Genomic DNA, 23,912 nt, shown 5'->3' with positions numbered 1-23,912 from the left:
GCACTTGGCGTCGGTCGTCTGCTTCCATAGTCCATTAACGCCAAATTCACCGCACTGTCCTAACGGAAACGTTCGTTGTACGTCCCACATCGATTTCTGCGGTTATTTCACGCAGTGTTGCTTGCTGTTAGCACTGACAAGTCGACGCAAACGCCGCAGCTCCCGGTCGTTAAGTGAAGGTCGTCGGCTATTGTGTTGTATGTGATGAGAGGTAATGCCTGATATCTGGTATTCTCGGCACACTCTTGTGACTGTGGATCGCGGAATACTGAATTCCTTAACGACTTGCGACATGGAATGTCCCAAGCGTCTAGCTCCAGCTACCATGCCGCGTTCAGAGTCTTTTAATTCCCGCCGTGCGGCCATAATCGCGTCGGAAAGCTTTTCACATGAATCGCCTGAGTATGAATGACAGCTCCGCCAATTCACTGCTCTTTTATACCTCGTGTACGCGATAGTACTGCCACCTGTATACCTGCATTTTGCTTTCTAATGAGTTTTGTCACCTCAATGTACGCCGTATTAACGCGTAACTTAAAAAAGTTCCAATATGCCATTGGAGAAAGTATTGTCACTGTCGCCCGTTTGTACATTAGGTACATTGTTCAATAAATCTTGGTGAACTGCTGTTTCAATACAATGTGCATTGTGTGATACGAAATATGTAGGACAGACGGAGAGAAAATTTCCAAGAAGGTGTAAAAATGATGCAGACGCTTTTACACTAAGCAATTACGGTAAACCGAAGGTTGTTCAACATATATCTGAGACTAGTTATCCGCTAAAAGGCGTAGAAGGCGATTTATGGGTGATACACGTAGACAGGAAAGGAAGTAAACTACTTGAAGAACTTGAATCAGCAATTGACAAAGACAGATTCTACAATGTACAAAAACGGCTGAAGGTGGTAATGCTTCCTTCAACGGTATTTTATTCTTTTTTAAACTTAATCTTAACACGGTGTATGCGAGCAGTTTTGCATAGGCAACCATTCGGAAGCTGTCTCTTTGTGTTTCTTGTAACATGCTATGGGACGGCTGATAGCTCAGTGTAGTCTGTTAGAGTCGTATTATACTTGTTACTGAACTAGCCAGTGCACGGTAAGGCAGCTAATGGGATTTGAAGCTGATGTGACCGTTATTACCACTATAGGACAGCAAATATTTTGTAGCAGGGTGGTAATATCAGCAAGCGGAACAAAGAACCTAGTGTTGCCGTTTTTAAAGTAAGACGAAGACTTTTCGTCCAAATAATATTTTTTTTTTTTTAATTTTAAGACGGTGTGCGTTTTTTAAGTGCATGTTCCGTTTAGGGTTAACACAGTCAGATAATTGGATCTTGTCTACTGCAACGCTTTACTGAAACTATATTCATAATAATACTGGTTTATGATAAATTAATTATAACGATTATTTTCACGATCGTTACCTCCTATCCTTAAACCTAGAACACTAAAGAGGGAGGTGAGAAGTGTTACATCGTTACTAAACAATCGTAAATTTTACTACTCCATATTTTATTCATGGGGAGTCAAAATTTATAGTTATGCACTAGTTAATTGGAACTGTAAGGTCTCCAGTGGTGTGTAATAATAATACACTACTGCTCATTAAAATTGCTACACCGCGAAGGTAACGTGTTACAGACGCGAAATTTAACCGACAGGAAGAAGATGCTGTGATATGCAAATGATTAGCTTTTCAGAGCATTCACACAACGTTGGCGCCGGTGGCGACACCTACAACGTGCTCACATGAGGAAAGTTTCCAACCGATTTCTCATACACAAGCAGCAGTTGACAGGCGTTGTCTGGTGAAACGTTGTTGTGATGCCTGGAGTAAGGAGGAGAAATGCGTACCATCACGTTTCCGACTTTGATAAAGGTCGGATTGTAGCCTATCGCGATTGCGGTTTATCGTATCGCGACATTGCTGCTCATGATCGAGACTGTTAGCAGAATATTGAATCGGTTGGTTCAGGAGGGTAATACGGAACACCGTGCTGGATCCCAACGGCCTCGTATCACTAGCACTCGAGATGACAGGCATCTTATCCGCATGGCTGTAACGGATCGTGCAGCCACCTCTCGATCCCTGAGTCAACAGATGGGGACTTTTGCAAGACAACAACCACCTGCACAAACAGTTCGACGACGTTTGCAGCAGCATGGACTGTCAGCTCGGGAACCGTGGCTGCGGTTACCCTTGACGCTGCATCACAGACAGGAGCGCCTGCGATGGTGTACTCAACGACGAACCTGGATGCATGAATGGCAAAACGTCATTTTTTCGGATGACTCCAGGTTCTGTTTACAGCATCATGACGGTCGCATGCGTGTTTGGCGACATCGCGGTGAATACACACTGGAAGCGTGTATTCGTCATCGCCATTCTGGCGTACCACCCGGCGTGATGGTATGGGGTGCCATTGGTTACACGTCTTGGTCATCTCTTGTTCGCATTGACGGCACTTTGAACAGTGGACGTTATATTTCAGGTTCTGTTACGACCCGTGGCTCTACCCTTCATTCGATCCCTGCGAAACCCTACATTTCAGCAGGATAATGCACGACCGCATGTTGCAGGTCCTATACGGGCCTTTCTGGATACAGAAAATATTCGGCTGCTGCCCTGGCCAGCACATTCTCCAGATCTGTCACCAATTTAAAACGTCTGGTCAATGGTGGCCAGCAACTGGTTTCGTCACAATACGCCAGTCACTACTCCTGATGAACTGTGGTATCGTGTTGAAGCTGCATGGGCAGCGCTACCTGTACACGCCATCCAAGCTCAGTTTGACTCATTGCCCAGGCGTATCAAGGCCGTTATTACGGCCAGAGGTGGTTGTTCTGGGTACTGATTTCTCAGGATCTATGCACCCAAATTGCGTGAAAATGTAATCACATGTCAGTTCTAGTATAATATATTTGTCCAATGAATACCCGTTTATCATCTGCATTTCTTATTGGTGTAGCAATTTTAATGGCCGGTAGTGTATATGCGACTAGTTTTGATACTTCCAGTCCATTCTTTTCTACTACTGTTACTTATTCGTCTTCTCCGTCCTACTTCGCCATCGCTCTTACACTTTCCTTTAGCCGAACATCATTTCTTTCGCTCGTAACAAAAACGCAGCCCCACGGAAAGGGGCTCGGAACACGCCCCCTGGCAGCCGTGCCCTAGTTGCGGCACTGCCACTGTGGTGTAGTGAAGTGTGGTGTATCCACGTGTAGTGCGGTGGCGCTCACCACTGGCGGTCGACGGCGAGGCAGAGGGCGTGCGGCGCGGGCGGCAGCTCGCCGTCGAAGAGCGCGAGGCTGGCGGCGTCGCAGTCCTGCGGCGGGTCGCCGCCCGCGTGGAACTTGAGCAGCGCCAGCCAGACGCGCCGGCCGGGCGGCGCGCGCACCGCGTAGCGGCAGGTGGCGCCGCGCGGCAGCGAGTGCCGGGGCGCCTCCAGCCAGCCGCGCCACGGCGGGCCCTCCACCGAGAACTCGCACCGCTTGTTGCGCACGTACGTCCACGACTGCTGCGGCACGTACCGCACCTACAACGCAGCCGCCGCACGCTCACTCCCACTCTGACGAGGGAAGGTCACGGTAGTTGTCGCAGAGAACACAACAGAATTATTTCTGATTTTAAACTGACTAGAAAGAAAAACTGCAATGCTGCAACAATACAGTTCCCCAGAGTCGTTTAATGTGTTGAGTGGTACGAGGTTTGTCCGGAAAATACGTATAAAAGTTGAATAATAACTTTATTTTACAATTATTCAGGTATTACAATATGGTGTCCTTCAAAGTACTCGCCCTGAGACGCGATACACTTCTGCCAACGCCGTTTCCACTGTTGATAACATTGCTGAAAGTCTTCAGTTGTGATGTTGTTCAGTTGCCGTGTCTTTTCCGCCTTGATGCCTTCCACATCTCCCAAGTGCCGTCCCCGAAGCACCATTTTGCATTTCGGGAACATGAAGAAGTCACACGGGGCTAAATCGGGTGAATAAGTCGGGTGGTCCGTCATGGTGATTGAGTTCAGGCCCAAAACTCACGCACAACGAGTGACGTGTGAGCGGGCGCATTGTCGTGATGAAGGATCCACCTGCCCCCTTTTGCCAACTCCGGTCGAACTCGGGCCACACTAGCTCTGAGACGGGTCAGAACTTCAACGTAAAATTTTCCGTTCACTCTCTGGCCGGGAGGGACAAATTCCTTGTGAAAAATGCCCCTAGAATCAAAGAACACAATCAACATTGCCTTCACATTGGACTTTGATTTTCGCGACTTTTTTGTTCTCGGTTCTCCTGCTAGTTTCCATTCCTTGCGTTGAGATTTGAGCTCCACATCGGATTCGTAAAACCAGGACTCGTCTCGATTCGGTTGAGAAAGTCCCCTCGTTCCTCTGCTTCCAACCAGTCCTCACAGCACTCAACCCTCTTTGCTTTCTGTTCAGGCGTCAAGAGCTTCGGTACGATTTTCGCACACAATTTCTTCATTTCAAGTTTTTGTGTCAGGATTTAGTGAACGATTGTTTTGGGGACTGAAAGCTTGTCAGCTATCATTCTGACTGTCAATCTACGGTCTTTAAGAACACAGGCCCGAATTCGTTCAACATTTGCGTGGGAACTCCATGTCGATGGGCGTCCTGGGCGAGGGGCATCGTTCACTTCTTCTCGGCCATCCCGGAACCTTTTTAACCACTTGTTCACGATTGGTTCCTTCAGAGAATTGTCAAACACTCAAAAATCTCACGGCCATTCTTGCCTAGCTTTGCAAGAAACTTGATGTTGACGCGCTGTTCCTCAATCAGACAAAGCTCCATGCAGACGGCTGGTGAAAAAGGGTAACTGTCAACAAGCTGCCGCACACTCCCACCTTCACGCAGAGTGCTCTGACTCGAACTGAGCGTTGATGGAATTGATTACAGCAGTAATCCCACCTGGCAGTGACTGCAACTTGTAACATAAAGACATTATTCAACTTTTATACGTATTTTCCGGACAAACCTCGTACTTAAGATAGGTAAATAAATTAGTGAAATCAATGTGAAGTGAAGTAGAAATTAGAAAATAAATGAAAAACTTAGTTTAGTTTAGAAGAGTTACACACTGGCAAACAGCGGGCAGAGCAGCAGTGGCAACGGCCGGCACTTGCAAGTCAGCACGTTCAGGAGAAGCCGTCGCCGTCCCCACATAAGCGGAAGCTGTCGATTCAGCCATCAAGGCACTGCCCGACCGTGTTTCTCAATTGTCACATGTGATCAAAGGCCCTCGCCTACGTTCCAAGAGCCAATGACCGACGTTAAGAAGATTCTTCGAGAAGCTCTTAAACGTGACAGAAGAGGCAATGACCGTGAAGTCGTTCACCTCCAGTGAACTGAAGTAAATAAATACGGGAGACGCAGTGGGCCCGACAGTAGTTTTCAGTTCAGTTTCGGCTCGAGTTCAGTTCCAGTATAGTTCAGTCGGTGCTGAAGACCGTCATGCAGGAAGAGACTACATCGTACACAGTGGCACCAAGTCTGCCACTGTAATGGAATAGCAAGCAGCAGCCTCGCCGCCAGAAGACAGAAGTTAGAAGGTATTTGAAGACTGATTTTTACGTACCCGGGTGACTCGTGAGGACGGAAAGGAGACGGCCTCGCATCAGCAGTCACCTGTGAGCTGGTGATGAAGATCTGACCACCGAAGACTGGCAAGCTGGACACTGGCCTTCCCCCGCCGCGCCGCTCTGCTGGCCGACGCACAACACTGACACACGCGGCCGCATAGAGAAGAGAAACACTGGGACGCCACATCCAAGGTATCACCATCCGATTCACGACTTCGTTCTCAATAATTAAACGGGCCATCTCACGATGCGTGTCTCCAGTCAACTGGGCGAAACAACGACACGAGATACACACCGCCAGGTGTAATCAGACGCCGCCGCTCACGCAGCGAGGCTTCGCAGACGACACAGCTGCCGCTCTGCCAGCCAGAACAATACAGTAACAAAACCATTGTACAAATCTTTCAATAAAAGTTATCTTATGTAAAAATGCTGTTTCATTCTACCTCATACTTGAACCAAGGAAGAACCCACTCTGCCCACATGTTGTCAAGAGAGAAAAAGTAATTTATTTAGTGTTTTTCACCCTGACATAATGCTTTAGAATCAAATGCCCTTTGCAGTAATACTCATCCTGACAACTGACTAGCATCAAAAGAGGTTACCCAGTTACAAATGAACAACGTAAGAGCATATGGACTATCAGACCAATTGTGTGATTGGATTGAAGAGTTCCTAGATAACAGAACGCAGCATGTCATTCTCAATGGAGAGAAGTCTTCTGAAGTAAGAGTGATGTCAGGTGTGCCGCAGGGGAGTGTCGTAGGACCGTTGATATTCACAATATACATAAATGACCCTGTGGATATCATCGGAAGTTCACTGACGCTTTCTGCGGATGATACTGTAGTATATCGAGAGGTTGTAACAATAGAAAATTGTACTGAAATGCAGAAGGATCTGCAATGAATTGACGCATGCTGCAGGGAATTGCAATTGAATTTCAATGTAGACAAGGGTAGTGTGCTGCGAATACATAGAAAGAAAGATCATTTAGCTACAATATAGCAGGTAAGCTACTGGAAGCAGTTAATTCCATAAATTATCTGGGAGTAGGCATAAGGAGTGATTTAAAATGGAATGACTATATAAAATTAATCGTCGGTAAAGCAAATGCCAGACTGAGATTCATTGGAACAATCCTAAGGAAGTGCAGTCCGAAAACAAAGGAAGTAGGTTACAGTACACTTTTTCGCTCACTGCTTGAATATTCCTTAGCAGTGTGGGATCTGTACCAGATAGGGTTGATAGAAAAGATAGAGAAGATCCAACTGAGAGCAGCGCGCTTCGTTACAGGATCATTTGGTAATCGCGAAAGCGTTACGGAGATGATAGATAAACTCCAGTGGAAGACTTTGCAGGAGAGACGCTCAGTAGCCCGGCACGGGCTTTTGTTTAAGTTTCGGGAACATACCTTCACCGAGGAGTCAAGCAGTATATCGCTCCCTCCTACGTACATCTCGCGAAGAGACCATGAGGATAAAATCAGAGAGATTAGAGCCCACACAGAAGCATACCGACAATCCTTCTTTCCACGAACAATACGAGGCTGGAATAGAAGGGAGAACCGATAGAGGTACTCAAAGTACCCTCCGCCACACACTGTCAGGTGGCTTGCGGAGTATGGATGTAGATGTAGATGGGGGTAGATAGAGGGAGGAGCAGGGGGGAGGGGGGCGGTGATAGGTTTCCCCTCTTTACTGGAACCCTACATTTACGTGTCGCGCTGCAAGCAGCAAAGTGGCCACGACACTTCAGATCTGCATGTCAGAGTAGATCAGATTATCTTTGGCAACGAAGATGCCACATTTATTTACCCTGACCTGTTCTCCAGGCTGAATAATGCATCCATGGCCATAAGCGGATACAGTATGTTATCAGCTCAGATTCGCTCAGCTCTCTTCTGAACCTCCAAGCTCTTTATCCCGTCCACCCACTAGTTACCGGATTCAGGACTGCATCCACATGCTCCACTTGGGGGATGTCTCTGTGGCATTCCTCTGGATCCCAGGGCATGTTGGCATACGCCGACACGAGGCAGCCGATATAGCGGGCAAGTCTGAGTCCCTCTTCCTCGGCCCGCTCTTCGTATGGTTCCCTTTGCCGATCTATAGAGCGTTTTATGTCATCGTTTTGCTCTTTTATGGCACACACATTGGTCTACACTACCCGATAATAAATTACTGGACATAAAACCTCTTCCCTGTGTTTAGACCTCTTCCTCCCGACCTCGTCGTCCGAAGGAGGTAATTTTAAGTAGACTCCGGATTGGGCACTGTCTTTTTAGCCATCGACATCTGTTAAATGGCGACCCTCCCCCGCTTTGTCCCCATTGCTCTCAACCGTGGACGCTGAGACACTTTTTACTTCAGTGCCCCTATTTTAACACTTTGAATTCCATATACTTGCGCCATTAATTATGGTGTGCCCTGTATAAAAGAAAATATCGGTTCATTGTGTTCACGAATGAAATATGATAACTTTAGTCTTTAGACTATATTCACAACGATTAATACATCCGTTAATGAGGCAAGGTGGCATTTTCTTATCAAAACGCCTCTACCTGAAGCTAATATTTGGGTTAACTGAAATGGTGGACGTAAGCTTCTAGTTTATGACATCATGACAACTTCCATTATCATAACTCGTAGAAAAAGGATACCAACAGCCGTAATTCTTCCCGAAAACTTTATTGGTTCGAGTGGCTCTGAGCACTATGGGACTCAACATCTGTGGTCATAAGTCCCCTAGAACTTAGAACTACTTAAACCTAACTAACCTAAGGACATCACACACATCCATGCCCGAGGCAGGATTCGAACCTGCGACCGTAGCGGTCACGCGGTTCCAGACTGAAGCGCCTTTAACCGCGCGGCCACACCGGCCGGCAAAAAACTTTATTATTTAAGCAAACTGTTTATACGCTCCATTAGCGTCATTATCAGCACCCTATGCGAAAACCGACTGGAGATATTCAAACACTGGCGCACATAGAACAGGGACCATATATATTGAGCAGGTACCTTGGACTTCCATTTGTTCGACATGTACATTCCAAACGAACGACGACAACTTACACGTCCATAGAGGTACATCCCAGTGTGAGCCAACACTTCAGAAATTGTCACCCAGGCTCCTTCTTAGTTTCGCACCGAACAGTAAACATAATCTACAACCAACTAATAAGTAGACGTGGACAAAATCAGATCATTGTTAGCATTCCTTAAAAAAATAATTAACAGGCTTTCATTGTGTATATTAAGTATACTTGCAGCATAGAACGCTTTTTCGGAGTTAGAATATGCATTTATATCGATGTAAAAAGAGCTGTGTAATTGATCATTTACTGAATTATTATTTATTACTGCGATACCCTAACTCTGGCTAAGCTTTGCAACCACATATGGAAAAGGCAATTCGTTGGTCAGCATTCTGCCATTATTTACGATCTGACACTGTTACGCTACACTGCGCAGCCTATATGCGTGAATAGTGCATGCCTATTCAATTGATCTTTACATAATATTACACTTAACATATTTGAGAGTCTTGTCCATACAGTTCAGTTGTAAACAAGCAATTTCTCAGTAATTATCGCACCTGATATACAAATTTGTGTTATGTATGTTGTTGTTACTGTTGTGGTCTTCAGTCCAGAGACTGGTTTGATGCAGCTCTCCACGCTACCCTATCCTGTGCAAGCTTCTTCATCTCCCAGTACTTACTGCAACCTACATCCGTCTGAATCTGCTTAGTGTATTCATCTCTTGGTCTCCCTCTACAATTTTTACCCTTCACGCTGACCTCCAATGCTAAATTTGTGATCCCTTCATGCCTCAGAACATGTCCCACAAACCGGTCCCTTCTTCTTGACAAGTTGTGCCACAAACTCCTCTTCTCCCCAATTCTATTCAATACCTCCTCATTAGTTATGTGATCTACCCATCTAAGCTTCAGCATTCTTCCGTAGCACCACATTTCGAAAGCTTCTATTCTCTTCTTGTCCAAACTATTTATCGTCCATGTTTCACTTTCATACATGGCTACACTCCATACAAATACTTTCAGAAACGACTTCCTGACACTTAAATCTGTACTCTATGTTAACAAATTTCTCTTTTTCAGAAACGCTTTACTTCCCATTGCCAGTTTACATTTTATATCCTCTCTACTTCGACCATCATCAGTTATTTTGCTTCCCAAATAGCAAAACTCCTTTACTGCTTGAAGTGTCTCATTTTCTAATCTAATTCCCTCAGCATCACCCGACTTAATCCGACTACATTCCATTACCCTCGTTTTGTTTTGTTCATCTTATATCCTCCTTTCAAGACACTGTCAATTCCGTTCAACTGCTCTTCCCAGTCCTTTGCTGTCTCTGGCACAATTGCAATGTCATCGGCGAACCTCAAAGTTTTTATTTCTTCTCCATGGATTTTAATACCTACTCCGAACTTTTGTTTTGTTTCCTTTACTGCTTGCTCAATATACAGATTGAATAACATCGGGGAGAGGCTACAACCCTGTCTCACTCCCTTCCCAATCACTGTTTCCCTTTCGTGCCCCTCGACTCTTATAACTGCCATCTGGTTTCTGTACAAATTGTAAATAGCCTTTCGATCCCTGTATTTTACCCCTGTCACCTTTAGAATTTGAAAGAGAGTATTCCAGTCAACATTGTCAAAAGCTTTCTCTAAGTCTACAAATGCTAGATACGTAGGTTTGCCTTTCCTTAATCTTTCTTCTAGGATAAGTCGAAAGGTCAGTATTGCCTCAGGTGTTCCAACATTTCTACTGAATCCAAACTGATCTTCCGCGAGGTCGGCTTCTACCAGTTTTTCCATTCGTCTGTAAAGAATTCGCGTTAGTATTTTGCAGCTGTGACTTATTAAACTGATAGTTCGGTAATTTTCACGTCTGTCAACACCTGCTTTCTTTGGGATTGGAATTATTACATTCTTCTTGAATGAGGGTATTTCGCCTGTCTCATACATCTTGCTCACCAGATGGTAGAGTTTTGTCCTGACTGGCTCTCCCAAGGCTGTCAGTAGTTCTCATGGAATGTTGTCTACTCCCGGGGACTTGTTTCGGCTCAGGTGTTTCAGTGCTCTGGCAAACTCTTCACGCAGTATCGTATCTCCCATTTCATCTTCATCTACACCCTCTTCCACTTCCATAATATTGTCCTCAAGTACATCGCCCTTGTATAGACCCTCTATATACTCCTTCCACCTTTCTGCTTTTCCTTCTTTGCTTAGAACTGGGTTTTCATCTGAGCCCTTGATATTCATACAAGTGGCTCTCTTTTCTCCAAAGGTCTCTTTAATTTTCCTGTAGGCATTATCTATCTTGCCCCTAGTGAGATAAGCCTCTACATTCTTACATTTGTCCTCTAGCCATCTCTGTTTAGCCATTTTGCACTTCCTGTCGATATCATTTTTGAGACGTTTGTATTCCTTTTTGCCTGCTTCATTTACTGCATTTTTATATTTTCTCCTTTCATCAATTAAATTTAATATTTCTTCTGTTACTCAAGGATTTCTACTAGCCCTCGTCTTTTTACCTACTTGATCCTCTGCTGCCTTCACTACTTCATCCCTCAGAGCTACTCATTCTTCTTCTACTGTATTTCTTTCCCCCATTCCTGTCAATTGTTCCCATATGCTCTCCCTGAAACTCTGTACAAACTCTGGTTCTTTCAGTTTATCCAGGTCCCATCTCCTTAAATTCCCACCTTTTTGCAGTTTCTTCAGTTTTAATCTACAGTTCATAACCAATAGATTGTGGTCAGAGTCTTACAATTTAAAACCTGGTTCCTAAATCTCTGTCTTACCATTGCATAATCTATCTGATACCTTCTAGTATCTGCAGGATTCTTCCATGTATACAACCTTCTTTCATGATTCTTGAATCAAGTGTTAACTATGATTAAGTTATGCTCTGTGCAAAATTCTACCAGACGGATTCCACTTTAATTTCTTACCCTAAATCCATATTCACCTACTATGTTTCCTTCCTTCCCTTTTCCTACTCTCGAATTCCAGTCACCCATGGCTGGGGGTGGGGGGGGGGGGGGGTTATGTATGTATACGCACATAAAAAAGACTATGTACCACGAAGGAATTATGCAAACTGGTCACGAATTGATATTCATGCAGGTATTGACGGAAAATACTAAACTGCAAACTGTGCCGGCCAATGGATGAATTTGTGACGCTGCATCGCGATTACGGTATACGCAGATCTCATAATTTGAGATAGGACGCGTAGTTGGGCTCAGAGAAGCCGGTTGGAGTAGTCGGCGAATCGCTCGACATTTTAATAGGATGCGGTTGACGTAGAGAAACGGCAGAACGTGATGGTCGAGTAATCGTCAGAGAAGCACCCAGAGTCACGAATTCATCATTATCATCGATCTGACATGCAACTGGTGGTTCAGTTACCACAAGTACCATTAATAGGTGGTTCACAGAAAAGGAGCTGAGCATACTGCGCCCCTTCCGCCGACTACCGTTGACCTGTGTAAACCAGCCACTTCATTTTCAATGGTTTCGGCACATTCGATCTGGAACCTCACTGAGTGGAGTAGAATTGTCTTCAGTGATGGGTCGTGCTTCACACTGAGTCCCGATGACGAAGGAATATGTGTCTGGAGATGCTCCAGACAACAGGGATACCAACCTCAATGTCGCGTGCCATACGGCCCAACAACCAGGAATGATGGTATGAAGTGGCATTTCATTTCATAGCAGGACCCCTTTGGTTGTCATCTGCGGTATCCTTCCGGCAAAGCGGTACGTTGACGATATTCTACGCCCCGTTTAATAGCCCTTCATGGTAAGCCATTCTGGGCTTGCATTTCAGCAAGATAATTCCCGACCGCACACGACGAGAATTTCTATTGCTTGTCTTCGTGCTTGCCAAGCCCTACCTTGGCCGGCAAAGTTTCCGGTTCTCTTACAGACTGAAGACGTTGGGAGCATTTTGGGTGGGGCCCTCCAACCAGCTGGGGAATTTGACGCCAGTTGGACAAAATTTGGCATTATATCCCTCGGGAAGACATTCAACAACTCTATGAATCGATGCCCTGCCGAATAACTGCTTGCTTAAAGGTCAGAGGTAGACCAACGAAGTATTGACTTGCTAAATTTGTGAAACTCTATATCTTGAATAAATCATCAAATTTTCCTGAAATTATAATCATTTGTTATCTGTACATGTCCATCACGTTTAGCGATTTCCATCCCATTCGGAAAATTCATTTGTGGTGCATTTTTTGTATGAGAGTGTAAATACGTAGTCGTAAGAATAAAGATACAGAATGTTTATAGTTTTACTTAAAGAACTTCAAGTTTTCACGTGAAAAATTCTGAGACAATATTTTTCATCTCGCACTGTTCTTTCGATACCGGTTAAGTATCGTTAGAAAGATTCGATTCTAAGAGTACTCGATATCGAAACAAAAATGCTGAATACTTACTTGTATCGGAACATCACCAGGTGGGGTTTCTGGGGTGGAGTTTTTGATTTAAAGTCAGGAGATACTGACCTTTTTTAATCAAAGAGGCTTCTTTTCCTTACGGAAAGCTTACGAAGCATTCGCAAGTGCGTTCCCATGCATGGGCAGTGAATACTCCTTAGGCTCTTTCCTATTTTTCTCGGCCTATCTGTAGAAAGTGGCCTTAGAGCAGAGCGTGGAGCCATTACATTGCTGAAGGTGGTGTTGGATAAAAGTGACGGACTAGGCTGATACCAATAAATTTCATTCTTTTCTGTGTAAATCTGCGAGTGTTGTATTTGTATGACTCTCTCACTACTGACTGTGAACTTCCCTGTTTGGTTGTAGTAGTGGTTACCGGAGGGAGTTGCCAGTAGCCAGTTCGAGGTAATGTATCGATCTGTTAGCGGCGCACATATTCCAATCCAGTGGTAGAGCCTCGGAGTCTTTGCTACAGGGTTTTTAATTATTGGCAATGAGAAACGTAACCCTATCTCGCGTGTCAAAGAGTGGCTGGCAACCCTTTGTTTGAATGATTGGGAGTGTAAGTGCAGAGAGTTAAGGTGACTGCGCTAACAAACGTTTCCGATTAAATCTGTAATTCGCGTAATTTGTCCAGCGCTCCACACATCGTCAATAGTACGTATCCTAGATCTGCCGCTAACAAGGGGACCGCGTGGTTACTCGTCATCGCCGTATTCGTCCAAATTTGCGGTGTACCCAGGGCTTGGCCTGAAATGAAAGTGATGGAAGTGGGAGCTCCAGAAGGCCAAGTGTTTGGAAAAAATTAGCATTTCTGGAGTGGGGCAGGTCAGACATGAGGCATTTATGTTAGATTAGTTTCCAGGCAGCGTTTGATGCAGGGGAAAGAGTGCGTAAGGTAATACGAAGGTCATGGATCCGAGACCCTTTCCAAAAATATTTTTTTATCTTAAACAGAGATTATGCTCAATATATTGTATTTCATATGATGGAACCCTATATGCAGTGAAACAAATTTCTTCTTTTAACTGACACGTCAGGAGGACAAACAAATCCACAATTGCACGACGAGATTTTTTAAGGTGAAGAAGGATTGCCGTCATGCAGTATTATGGTGATTCCCTCCCAAATGCACACCGCTTGTGCAACCCTGCGATGTCTGTTTTTATCGTTAGCTAAAGAACTTGATCAAAAATTTTCAAAACTGATTTTATCTCTTCGAGAGAGAAAAAGAAATCACATCCCGATGAAATCGCATCAACATATATCCCATTGTACATCAGAAGCTATTCTCGCCAATATGAGATTTTCACTCTGCAGCGGAGTGTGCGCTGATATGAAACTTCCTGGCAGATTAAAACTGTGTGCCCGACCGAGACTCGAACTCGGGACCTTTGCCTTTCGCGGGCAAGTGCTCTACCATCTGAGCTACCGAAGCACGACTCACGCCCGGTACTCACAGCTTTACTTCTGCCAGTATCTCGTCTCCTACCTTCCAAACTTTACAGAAGCTCTTCTGCGAAACTTGCAGAACTAGCACTCCTGAAAGAAAGGATATAGCGGAGACATGGCTTAGCCACAGCCTGGGGGATGTTTCCAGAATGAGATTTTCACTCTGCAGCGGAGTGTGCGCTGATATGAAACTTCCTGGCAGATTAAAACTGTGTGCCCGACCGAGACTCGAACTCGGGACCTTTGCCTTTCGCGGGCAAGTGCTCTACCATCTGAGCTACCGAAGCACGACTCACGCCCGGTACTCACAGCTTTACTTCTGCCAGTATCTCGTCTCCTACCTTCCAAACTTTACAGAAGCTCTTCTGCGAACCTTGCAGAACTAGCACTCCTGAATGAAAGGATATAGCGGAGACATGGCTTAGCCACAGCCTGGGGGATGTTTCCAGAATGAGAGTTTCACTCTGCAGCGGAGTGTGCGCTGATATGAAACTTCCTGGCAGATTAAAACTGTGTGCCCGACCGAGACTCGAACTCGGGACCTTTGCCTTTCGCGGGCAAGTGCTCTACCATCTGAGCTACCGAAGCACGACTCACGCCCGGTACTCACAGCTTTACTTCTGCCAGTATCTCTTCTCCTACCTTCCAAACTTTACAGAAGCTCTTCTGCGAACCTTGCAGAACTAGCACTCCTGAAAGAAAGGATATAGCGAAGACATGGCTTAGCCACAGCCTGGGGGATGTTTCCAGAATGAGATTTTCACTCTGCAGCGGAGTGTGCGCTGATATGAAACTTCCTGGCAGATTAAAACTGTGTGCCCGACCGAGACTCGAACTCGGGACCTTTGCCTTTCTCGCCAATATTTGGCAAACTGAATGTTATGCGTTGTTTACTGACAAACTGTGCGATGAGAGAGTTCCGTTCTGTTGTGTGAAATCTTATGGGACTTAACTGCTAAGATCATCAGTCCCTAAGCTTACACACTACTTAACCTACATTATCCTAAGGGGCCCGAGGAGGATTCGAACCTCCGCCGGGACCAGCCGCACAGTCCATGACTGCAGCGCCCTAAACCGCACGGCTAATCCCGCACGATAGGAGAGAACCAAGTCCGTTTTTGTATAGAAACTTTAAAATAACCGCGTAATTGTAAAAGTTAGACGTTGCTAATGTGTGCAAGATACCGAAAAAATTACCGAATCCCCTGTTTCCACGATGAATATTAACCGAGCACTTGTAAATCATCAAATTAAAAACATTAAATGTACGTGATTATATACAGAGTGATACTGATGCCCCTATCTCTGGGTTTTATGCAGCCCGCAATGTCTTCAAGATTTTCACATTCCCTCACTCGATATGTGCAAACTATTAGGTCTACAGAAAAATTGAACCGGATGTTTTCGTTGCAAATGTAATACAGTTAAATTTTGTACTGGGATACGTTTGCTGGAGGCATTTGAAGGTTACTTTTGTATGTTGTTCTTGAATAATTCTAAAACTAAGGCCTTTAGCAAAAATGCATCACAGTAGGAAATCTAACAACATCCAATTTCCTACGAAAAGGTCCTGCTCATTTTTTCTGTAGGACCAATAGATTGGATCTAGCGAGTGAGAGAATATGAAAGTCTCGAATGTGGTATTTGAAGGTTGCTGGTTTCATAAAAGGCAGTGATAGGGACAGCTGAATCAACCTTAAGTGAAGTTCTCCTCTAGGGCTTACAGTCGCATCGTCGAAATTTATTTGAAATTCTGAATTTTAATTGCCTTTTCTTTCCATGCTCTTTATCAAACAATTAATACATACGATATACTGAACATTGTGCCGTTTTCTCTGCAGTGTAAGTAACATGAAAATTGAAAATAGAAAGAAGGTTCAGCATAGGGATTCGAGCCCATGGTCTTCGGATTACCATTCTGTATTCTTTCCGCTGTGCCAAACGTTGCCTGGAACCTAATATAACGTAAATGGCTTATGCCCCACTCGTCCTGCGCCTAAATGTTATTTTGTTCTAAATGGTTTGCCATCTGAAGTCTCATTTCTGTCACCTTCATTTCTGACCCATACATACCACAAATTTGAAAGAAATCTTTGAAACTAATTATAAAACAGTGTTTATCGCGAGACCCGTTCATTAAAACGTGACTGGTTTCCATCATCACATGATCATCTTCAGACCTCCAGCTGTAATATAATACAGAATATAAATTCAAGGGATATGTAGAAAGAATTTTAAATTTGCTAGTGTACTAAGATCTACAGTTACTATAGATCGATACATTCATTAACTGATACTGCTTGTTTATATCGTGGGACTGCATCTCTACTAGGCTTCATTTATTGACGTTTGTGGCTCTTTCAATAGAAACCGCCCAAGATCAGGGTCTACCATAACCATGGTAACCAACTGCGGAAGGTAGTCTAGTGGGAGTCACCCATCGACATTCACGGCCATCTCTTTGGAAATCGCCGTGCTGCTACATCTTTGGAATTGTATCCAGCGTCTCCATAGAAACCAACAATAATTATTTTTCCAACATGCCCCTAGAGGGTAACCTATACCCAACGAATGTAATGTTTATTTCTTTCCTTTTTGAAGTTCTTAGTATATTTATTTGACAGTAGCTGTATAAACAAGCTGTTTCTTCATTACTATAAAATTATTCTACGTAACTTCGACGTTCTATTTACTTATAGGTACGTCTTCTTGTACATAATTCTTTCGACTTGTGTGTGCCTGATTGGCCAACGCTGACATCGTTCTGTCAACTGTACGCGGAGCCCCCAGTATTTACGAAACAACTGTACTGCTCTCTCCAGCAGTTGACTATAGTCATTCAGCGGTTCGCGGTCCGTGCACAGCCGCTGTCTCTCAGATATGGTTATATCTATGTTTCGTAATTATGCCACTAATTTATATCCTATGTTACATTACAGCTTAAAGTCTAAAGACGATCATGTGATGGTCGAAACAGAGCACATTTTAATAAGCGTTCCTTGTGATCTAGACTGTTTTATAATTATTTGCAAATATTACACTGTGATCGCTGACTTTCTCTAGTAATGTTTTAAAAAAATAATTGGACGAAATCGGTGAGAAGGCGAGCAGGCATGGTTCCCTTGTGCCATTTCACTTGCTCTACGGAATCGTAGAGGCACGGGCGAAAGGAACTCTTCGGAGTGTTCTTTAGACGTGGAATGTGGCAGACATTGTGGCTTGATCCTATTTTAACTCGTGGGTAGGTTATGGACAAAATCAGAATGTTGAATACCATATTTTCTCAATTAGGATTGAAATAAACGTTCTCCATTTAAGAATCTGATACCTGAAATCCATGTCACTTACAGTCTTAGACTTTTTAAAATTGCTAAGTAGACATAAAAAATACTTGATCAACACTCCTGTGCATACTAGGTTTCTTTATTTCGTACTTCGATTGTTGGCTTGGGATGGCGCAGATACCATGCGTGTGTCGGTTGAGTAGCTCTGTTCTGGGCAGTAGGGAGCTGAGCGCAGACCGAGGGATTATATCCGCAGAATAGACATCTACTGGGAATGAGTCGGCAAAGCAATACTACACCACTGCCGTTCGATGATGGCTGAACCCTGGGCGGGGAAGTTTTGGTCTATAGAAATCCGAGTCCGAAGGTAAGCGGATGATGTCCGACGTAAAGCAATTGATGTGACGTGTATAATGCAAAGCAGAGCTCCGGGCCCCCGTTTTGGTAGCATTCGCTCGATACACATCGAGCCAGTTGGCTTTGAACTGGCCAGAACAACGTAGTTGCTTACGAGGGGAGCAGGCTGCAAACACAAAGCGCGTGTACTGATAATTACGTTGTTTGTAAGCTAACTGCAATCGCACTGGACTAGACGCTTGTGTGTACCATCTGTATAGGTGTTTCAGATTAGTAGTTTCATGCAGCAGGTGTCTCTGATGCTTGTTCAGTATGACGGCTCACAGTGATTTGAACAGAATAGAGAGAATGAAATGACGGAACGTACAACTTCACGATTTTGGATTTTTATTGATACTCACTATTAAACAATAAATAATAGCATAAGCTAACTTCGCTGCCTCATATGGTAATTAGTATCCATAACATCTATATAGATATGTTAAGTGGCGTTGCCACTTGTCTACATATGCTGAACTGAGATCGTGTCGAGCTTTAACTGTCAGCTAACGGTTCCAACAAAGGCCAAAGAGAACTTTAATACCACTTGGTAGTAACTTTAACGTAATTTTAAGATTGGACATGTTGAATGGTTGTTACAGACAGCTGATTTCTATACCTTGCTTCAACATTTCTCATACTTCTATTGCTTTTGTCGATCTATGTACATAATAAGTTCATCTGCAGTTATCACATAGTAGAACAGTTTTTAGTGTTCTACTGCCTTACAGTTCTTCAGTATTTATGTTATTGTTCAAAGAAAGGACACCATGTTATTTCTGGTTTTCCGTTACTGTAATCTTTGACTAGACCAAGCAACATTTGTAACCTTAAATGTAAACTGAAGGTGGAGGGGGGGGGGGGGGAGAAAAAAAGTAAAGCGACTATTGATGTCGGTTGCATAGTGACTTTACCCGGAATCAGCGACGGCGACTCAAAATGTGTGCCGGACTGGGATTCGAACATTGGATCTCCGGCCTATTAAGCAGTTGCGTTAATCATAGCACCACCCGGACACAGTATTTACCGTCATTGCGCGTACTATCTCGGCACAGCTCTCGGACGACCCGCACTCGCACCTAGCGCCACCTTTCCGCAGTCGTTGTCCATGTTCTCGATGTTCGCTACTTTGAGATTCTCGCAGGAGGTCAGACATTATTGCACATCCGCACTGGGGAAGGCGCTTTCGTTGCCCATCGAAGCAAGACCCAAAGAAGAGACACCGCGCATACATGTAATTTGTAATCTTTCAGGTATTCGTTCTTTTTATATGCTTCAAATTGGTCTCTTTGACGATCACGTGGTAGTTGTACTTTGACAGTTATGTGTCAGCTATTAAGTGTGGAGTTATCACTAGGTGTGCACTACCATAATTGTTCCAAGGCACAGCGCACTTATATGGCCTCTGTTAAGGCAGACTGTTATCACAATTATACGAGGGTTATTCGGAAAGTAAGGAACGATCGGTCGTGAAATGGAAACCACAGTGAAAATGCGATGAAGTTTTGCACAGGTGTGTTGGGAAGTGTCTCTAGTATGCCTGTCGATCGCGTTATGTCGTTCGTTTCAGTTCTCAGCACACAGGGAGCACATAAAGATACCTAGAACAATAGTGTCTTCCGCCAAATACGAGGGCTGGGGAGAAATTTCGCCTGAAGCTATACAGCCAGCATTAAATAACTGTCATGTGTTTTCTTCTTCAAGACCATTCTCAGCCGCATTCTGCAGGGGCAATGAAGATGCTCCTGCATCGTTATCAATTTTTTCAATTGTAAACGTATGATTATCCACAATATAGTCCGTAATTTTCTCCCTCTGAGTTTCATCTCTGCTCGCACGAACCACTGGCTATGAAGGTGACTGTAATAATCGAAACCGGTAGAGAATAAACGTACAATACGAATGAAACTGCTTATCGGCACAATGTTTATAGCTCATAAAAAGCTCCAAAGAGTTCGCAGTGTTTAATGTTCGGAAGGCGTTCTCGAGCAGTCATTCAAAAGCTTTTTAGGGGCACTAGATGTCACAATCATCTTTTTCAAAGATATTAATAATAGTATTTTCACATCGTAGATATGTGCTATGCTCTAGAGTTGCGTGCTATTCCTGGATGATGCCAAAGTAAGTAGAAAAGCGAATATGTTTAAAATAAGTATCTGTAAGAGGAAAATGACGACTTTTAGAATCTTGAGTTTCAGATTCGAGTGGTATGCGTCTTGTAAGATTCTACCCCCCTATTCATCGTATTCTTAATGGACATTAAGGTCACAAATTTAATTAAGGCAGCTCTTATTCTATTTAGTTGTTGGATGGAACTCACTTACCAGTAAACACCGGAGGGTGAAGTGCTGCGACCGTGTATCCAGTACCTATTCCATGTAACTGTTTGGATATTATTTATTTCAATTCAGCGTATGATTGTACGTACATGAATTATATTCAGTTATCATGTATACGCAAAGTACATAAGCATACCCTTACCCGTGAAAAGCTAAGGTCCTATAGTTTTAATCTGTCAGGAAGTTTCACATAAGCGCACACTCCGCTGCAGAGTGAAAATCCATTCTGGATACGCATTTATAGCCACTCTTTACAACTGCACCCTAACAGTCCTAATTCGCACGCAGACTCGTCGCTACTTGAAAAACTCTGTTTCCGCTCTGGTTAGTGCCATTCTGGAAATTCACCATGAAAACCACCACAGCTTAGACGAAATATCGTATAAGACAATTACTGTTGCTTGTTAATCACATGCGATTGTTAACCATACCATTTGAGCCACTATAAAACTCGAACGCTATTTCCTTGATAGCGCCTTATTAGCATTTTTCTTATTAATATTCTTCCTTTCATTACCTTTCCACTGTTTACTTATCGTCAACATCAATTATAAGATGTGATCTTATATTAGATAATTTTCAATGTCACTTAATTCATCAAAATTGCGACCACCTCCACTAGAGTTCACGACTCACTGATTAACTGAAAGCGGATACCAAAACTCGCATTTTCAGTGCAAGAATGCCCAACAAACTTCACTCCCAAAAAACTTGGTCTCCGAAGTCAATTTCTGGCATTTACACCAATTCGCGCTCCAACTACGCATTATGGCTAGAAGAAAGAATTACGAAAAGTTAGTCGTTTTCCAGGAGATCAAAAATTTCATTATTTACAATATTATGTCTTTCTTGACTTCAATTCTGCATTTAAACAGTCTCGGTCGGGCACACAGTTTTAATCTGCCAGGAAGTTTCATATCAGCGCACACTCCGCTGCAGAGTGAAAATCTCATTCTGGAAACATCCCCCAGGTTGTGGCTAAGCCATGTCTCCGCAATATCCTTTCTTTCAGGAGTGCTAGTTCTGCAAGGTTCGCAGGAGAGCTTCTGTAAAGTTTGGAAGGTAGGAGACGAGGTACTGGCAGAAGTAAAGCTGTGAGTTCCGGGCGTGAGTTGTGCTTCGGTAGCTCAGTTGGTAGAGCACTTGCCCGCGAAAGGCAAAGGTCCCGAGTTCGAGTCTCGGTCGGGTACACAGTTTTAATCTGCCAGGAAGTTTCAGGTTGATTACTACTTTGCAAATTTTTTATGGGAGGAGGAGAGGGGGAATTCATATCCTATTAGTTCTCCAGGATGCCTACCATATGCCTGAGCTCTCCATGAATCCTTACCATATATAGAAAAGACTTTCCGTTACAGCATTCCGTCATAACTACCAATGTATCTGCTGTAGTAGATGACTTACTTGTTCGTGGAATATTCTACAATGGAAGTTTGGCGTGCTATATAGCAACTCTGTGCCTCGGAGGGGTAGTTCTGTCAATCTGCACCACTGCACAGTGTTGCAACCAAGCGACAGACTAAGCTACGACCAATGATTGGAAAACGAACCACGTTTACGGAGCAATGGCAAAGTGTTCTTTAGTCACTGAATTAGCTCACCTTCTAACAAAATAAAAAATGCAACATGTTCGGGTTTAGCGAAGGCTACAATGAGCACATGTCAAGGAGTTATGTACAAACGCAGACCAAACTGTCTTGCGAGAACCAGTCCGCTCGAAGACCCGATTTCGATCAGCGAGAGTTCTCCTCAGCATTCAGATCAGCACCAATCTGGCTGAGGAGGTGCTGCCAGTGACTGTCATAAATCCGTGCCTTGTGGTAGTGATTCAGCAGCACAACACACTATCTCACAGAGTTCATATACTGAGCTACTGTCTGGAAGCTGTACTACAGACTGCAGTATGTCTGCTCTCTCCTAAAGATGAAAACTGAGGCATGCTGTAGATCCCAACAGTTTCCTGTACAGTGATTAAGAGTATATGAATATAACCTTAAAGATTGTCTCCACGCTCAACGTCATCTCTACATAACTACTGCAACCTACATCCACTTGAACCTGCTTACTGTATCCAAGCTTTGCTCTCCTTCAACAGTTTTTACCCTTCACACTTCCTTCCATTACCATATTAACCATTACTTCATGCCTCAGAATACGTCCTATCAACCGATCCCTTATTTTAGCCTAGCCGTGGCATAATTTTTTTCCAGCAGTTCGGTTCAGAAATTTCTCTTTAGCTGTTACTCAATCTACCCATCTAACCTTTACCAGTCTCCTGTTGCGCCACATTTCAAAAGCTTCTGTTCTCTTATTATCTCAATATTTATCGTGGAGTTTTCACTTATGAAAAAGTATACACACCAGACAGATAAGCCTTCCTGACATTTAAATTGATAATTGATGTTAATAAATTTCAAATTTTCAACAACGATTTTGTCATTAGGTCTGCATTTTATATATCTCTAATTCGGGCATCATCAGTTACTTTGTTGACCAAATAGCAAAACTCATCTACTAATTTTGTCGTCACACTTTTTCGGCAAATGCTATAGACGTGGATTTACGTTTCTTGAAAGTATCTTCAAGGTAAGTCGCAGGGTCAATATTGCCTTGAGCCTCCTCCAGTACCGAAACTGATCGTCCTCGAGGTCGTCTTCTACCTGTTTTTCCACGCCTCTGTGAATTGTTTGCATGTAAATAGACAAAAAAATTAGTAATAGGTAGCGAGTGTCATTAAAATAGCCTAAAAATTGAAAAAAGGGGCTACGCCGAGCGTAGCGAACTGCGCGGAAAAGCACTGGCCACAGAAGGATGTCGATGCATTGTGCCAATAATATTTCTAGAAGCTTGTTAAATGATGCTAATTTCCTGTCCTATTACCATGAGCAAGTGTCTCCTAATTTAGCTAACCGACACGTATTCAAGGCGAGAATTGATACTATCTGACATTCAGTCTATTTAGAATGGTAGTTTTTACGAAAATTACCCTACCACGGTGTTTTTACTATGATCCCAACTGGTTGTCTGAAAATGGCTTAAAAACGGAAGGACTACGCATAATGAAAATAAAAAATAATCGGTGTTTGAGCGTTTCATTGTGCAATAAAGGTGATACTACATGAATTACCGACAGAACGAGTTATTAATATACAACACTCGTTCTTGCTGATATTCGAAATGAAGAATATAGTTTCAAGTGCTACCACGTCATTGCAAAATTATTTTTATGCTACCACTGATCTAAGTGGACTTTAGGGGGCTACAGATCTTACTATTCACAGAACTTTGTTTTTACACACTTGCGGCGGTACTATAGCCAGAACCACGTAATATAGTAGTCCATACTAAAATTTTAATGT

This window comes from Schistocerca piceifrons, chromosome 1 (genome assembly GCF_021461385.2).
Source record: "Schistocerca piceifrons isolate TAMUIC-IGC-003096 chromosome 1, iqSchPice1.1, whole genome shotgun sequence".
In the NCBI taxonomy this organism is placed as follows: domain Eukaryota; kingdom Metazoa; phylum Arthropoda; class Insecta; order Orthoptera; family Acrididae; genus Schistocerca; species Schistocerca piceifrons.
Note: the sequence above shows the minus strand (reverse complement) of the source record.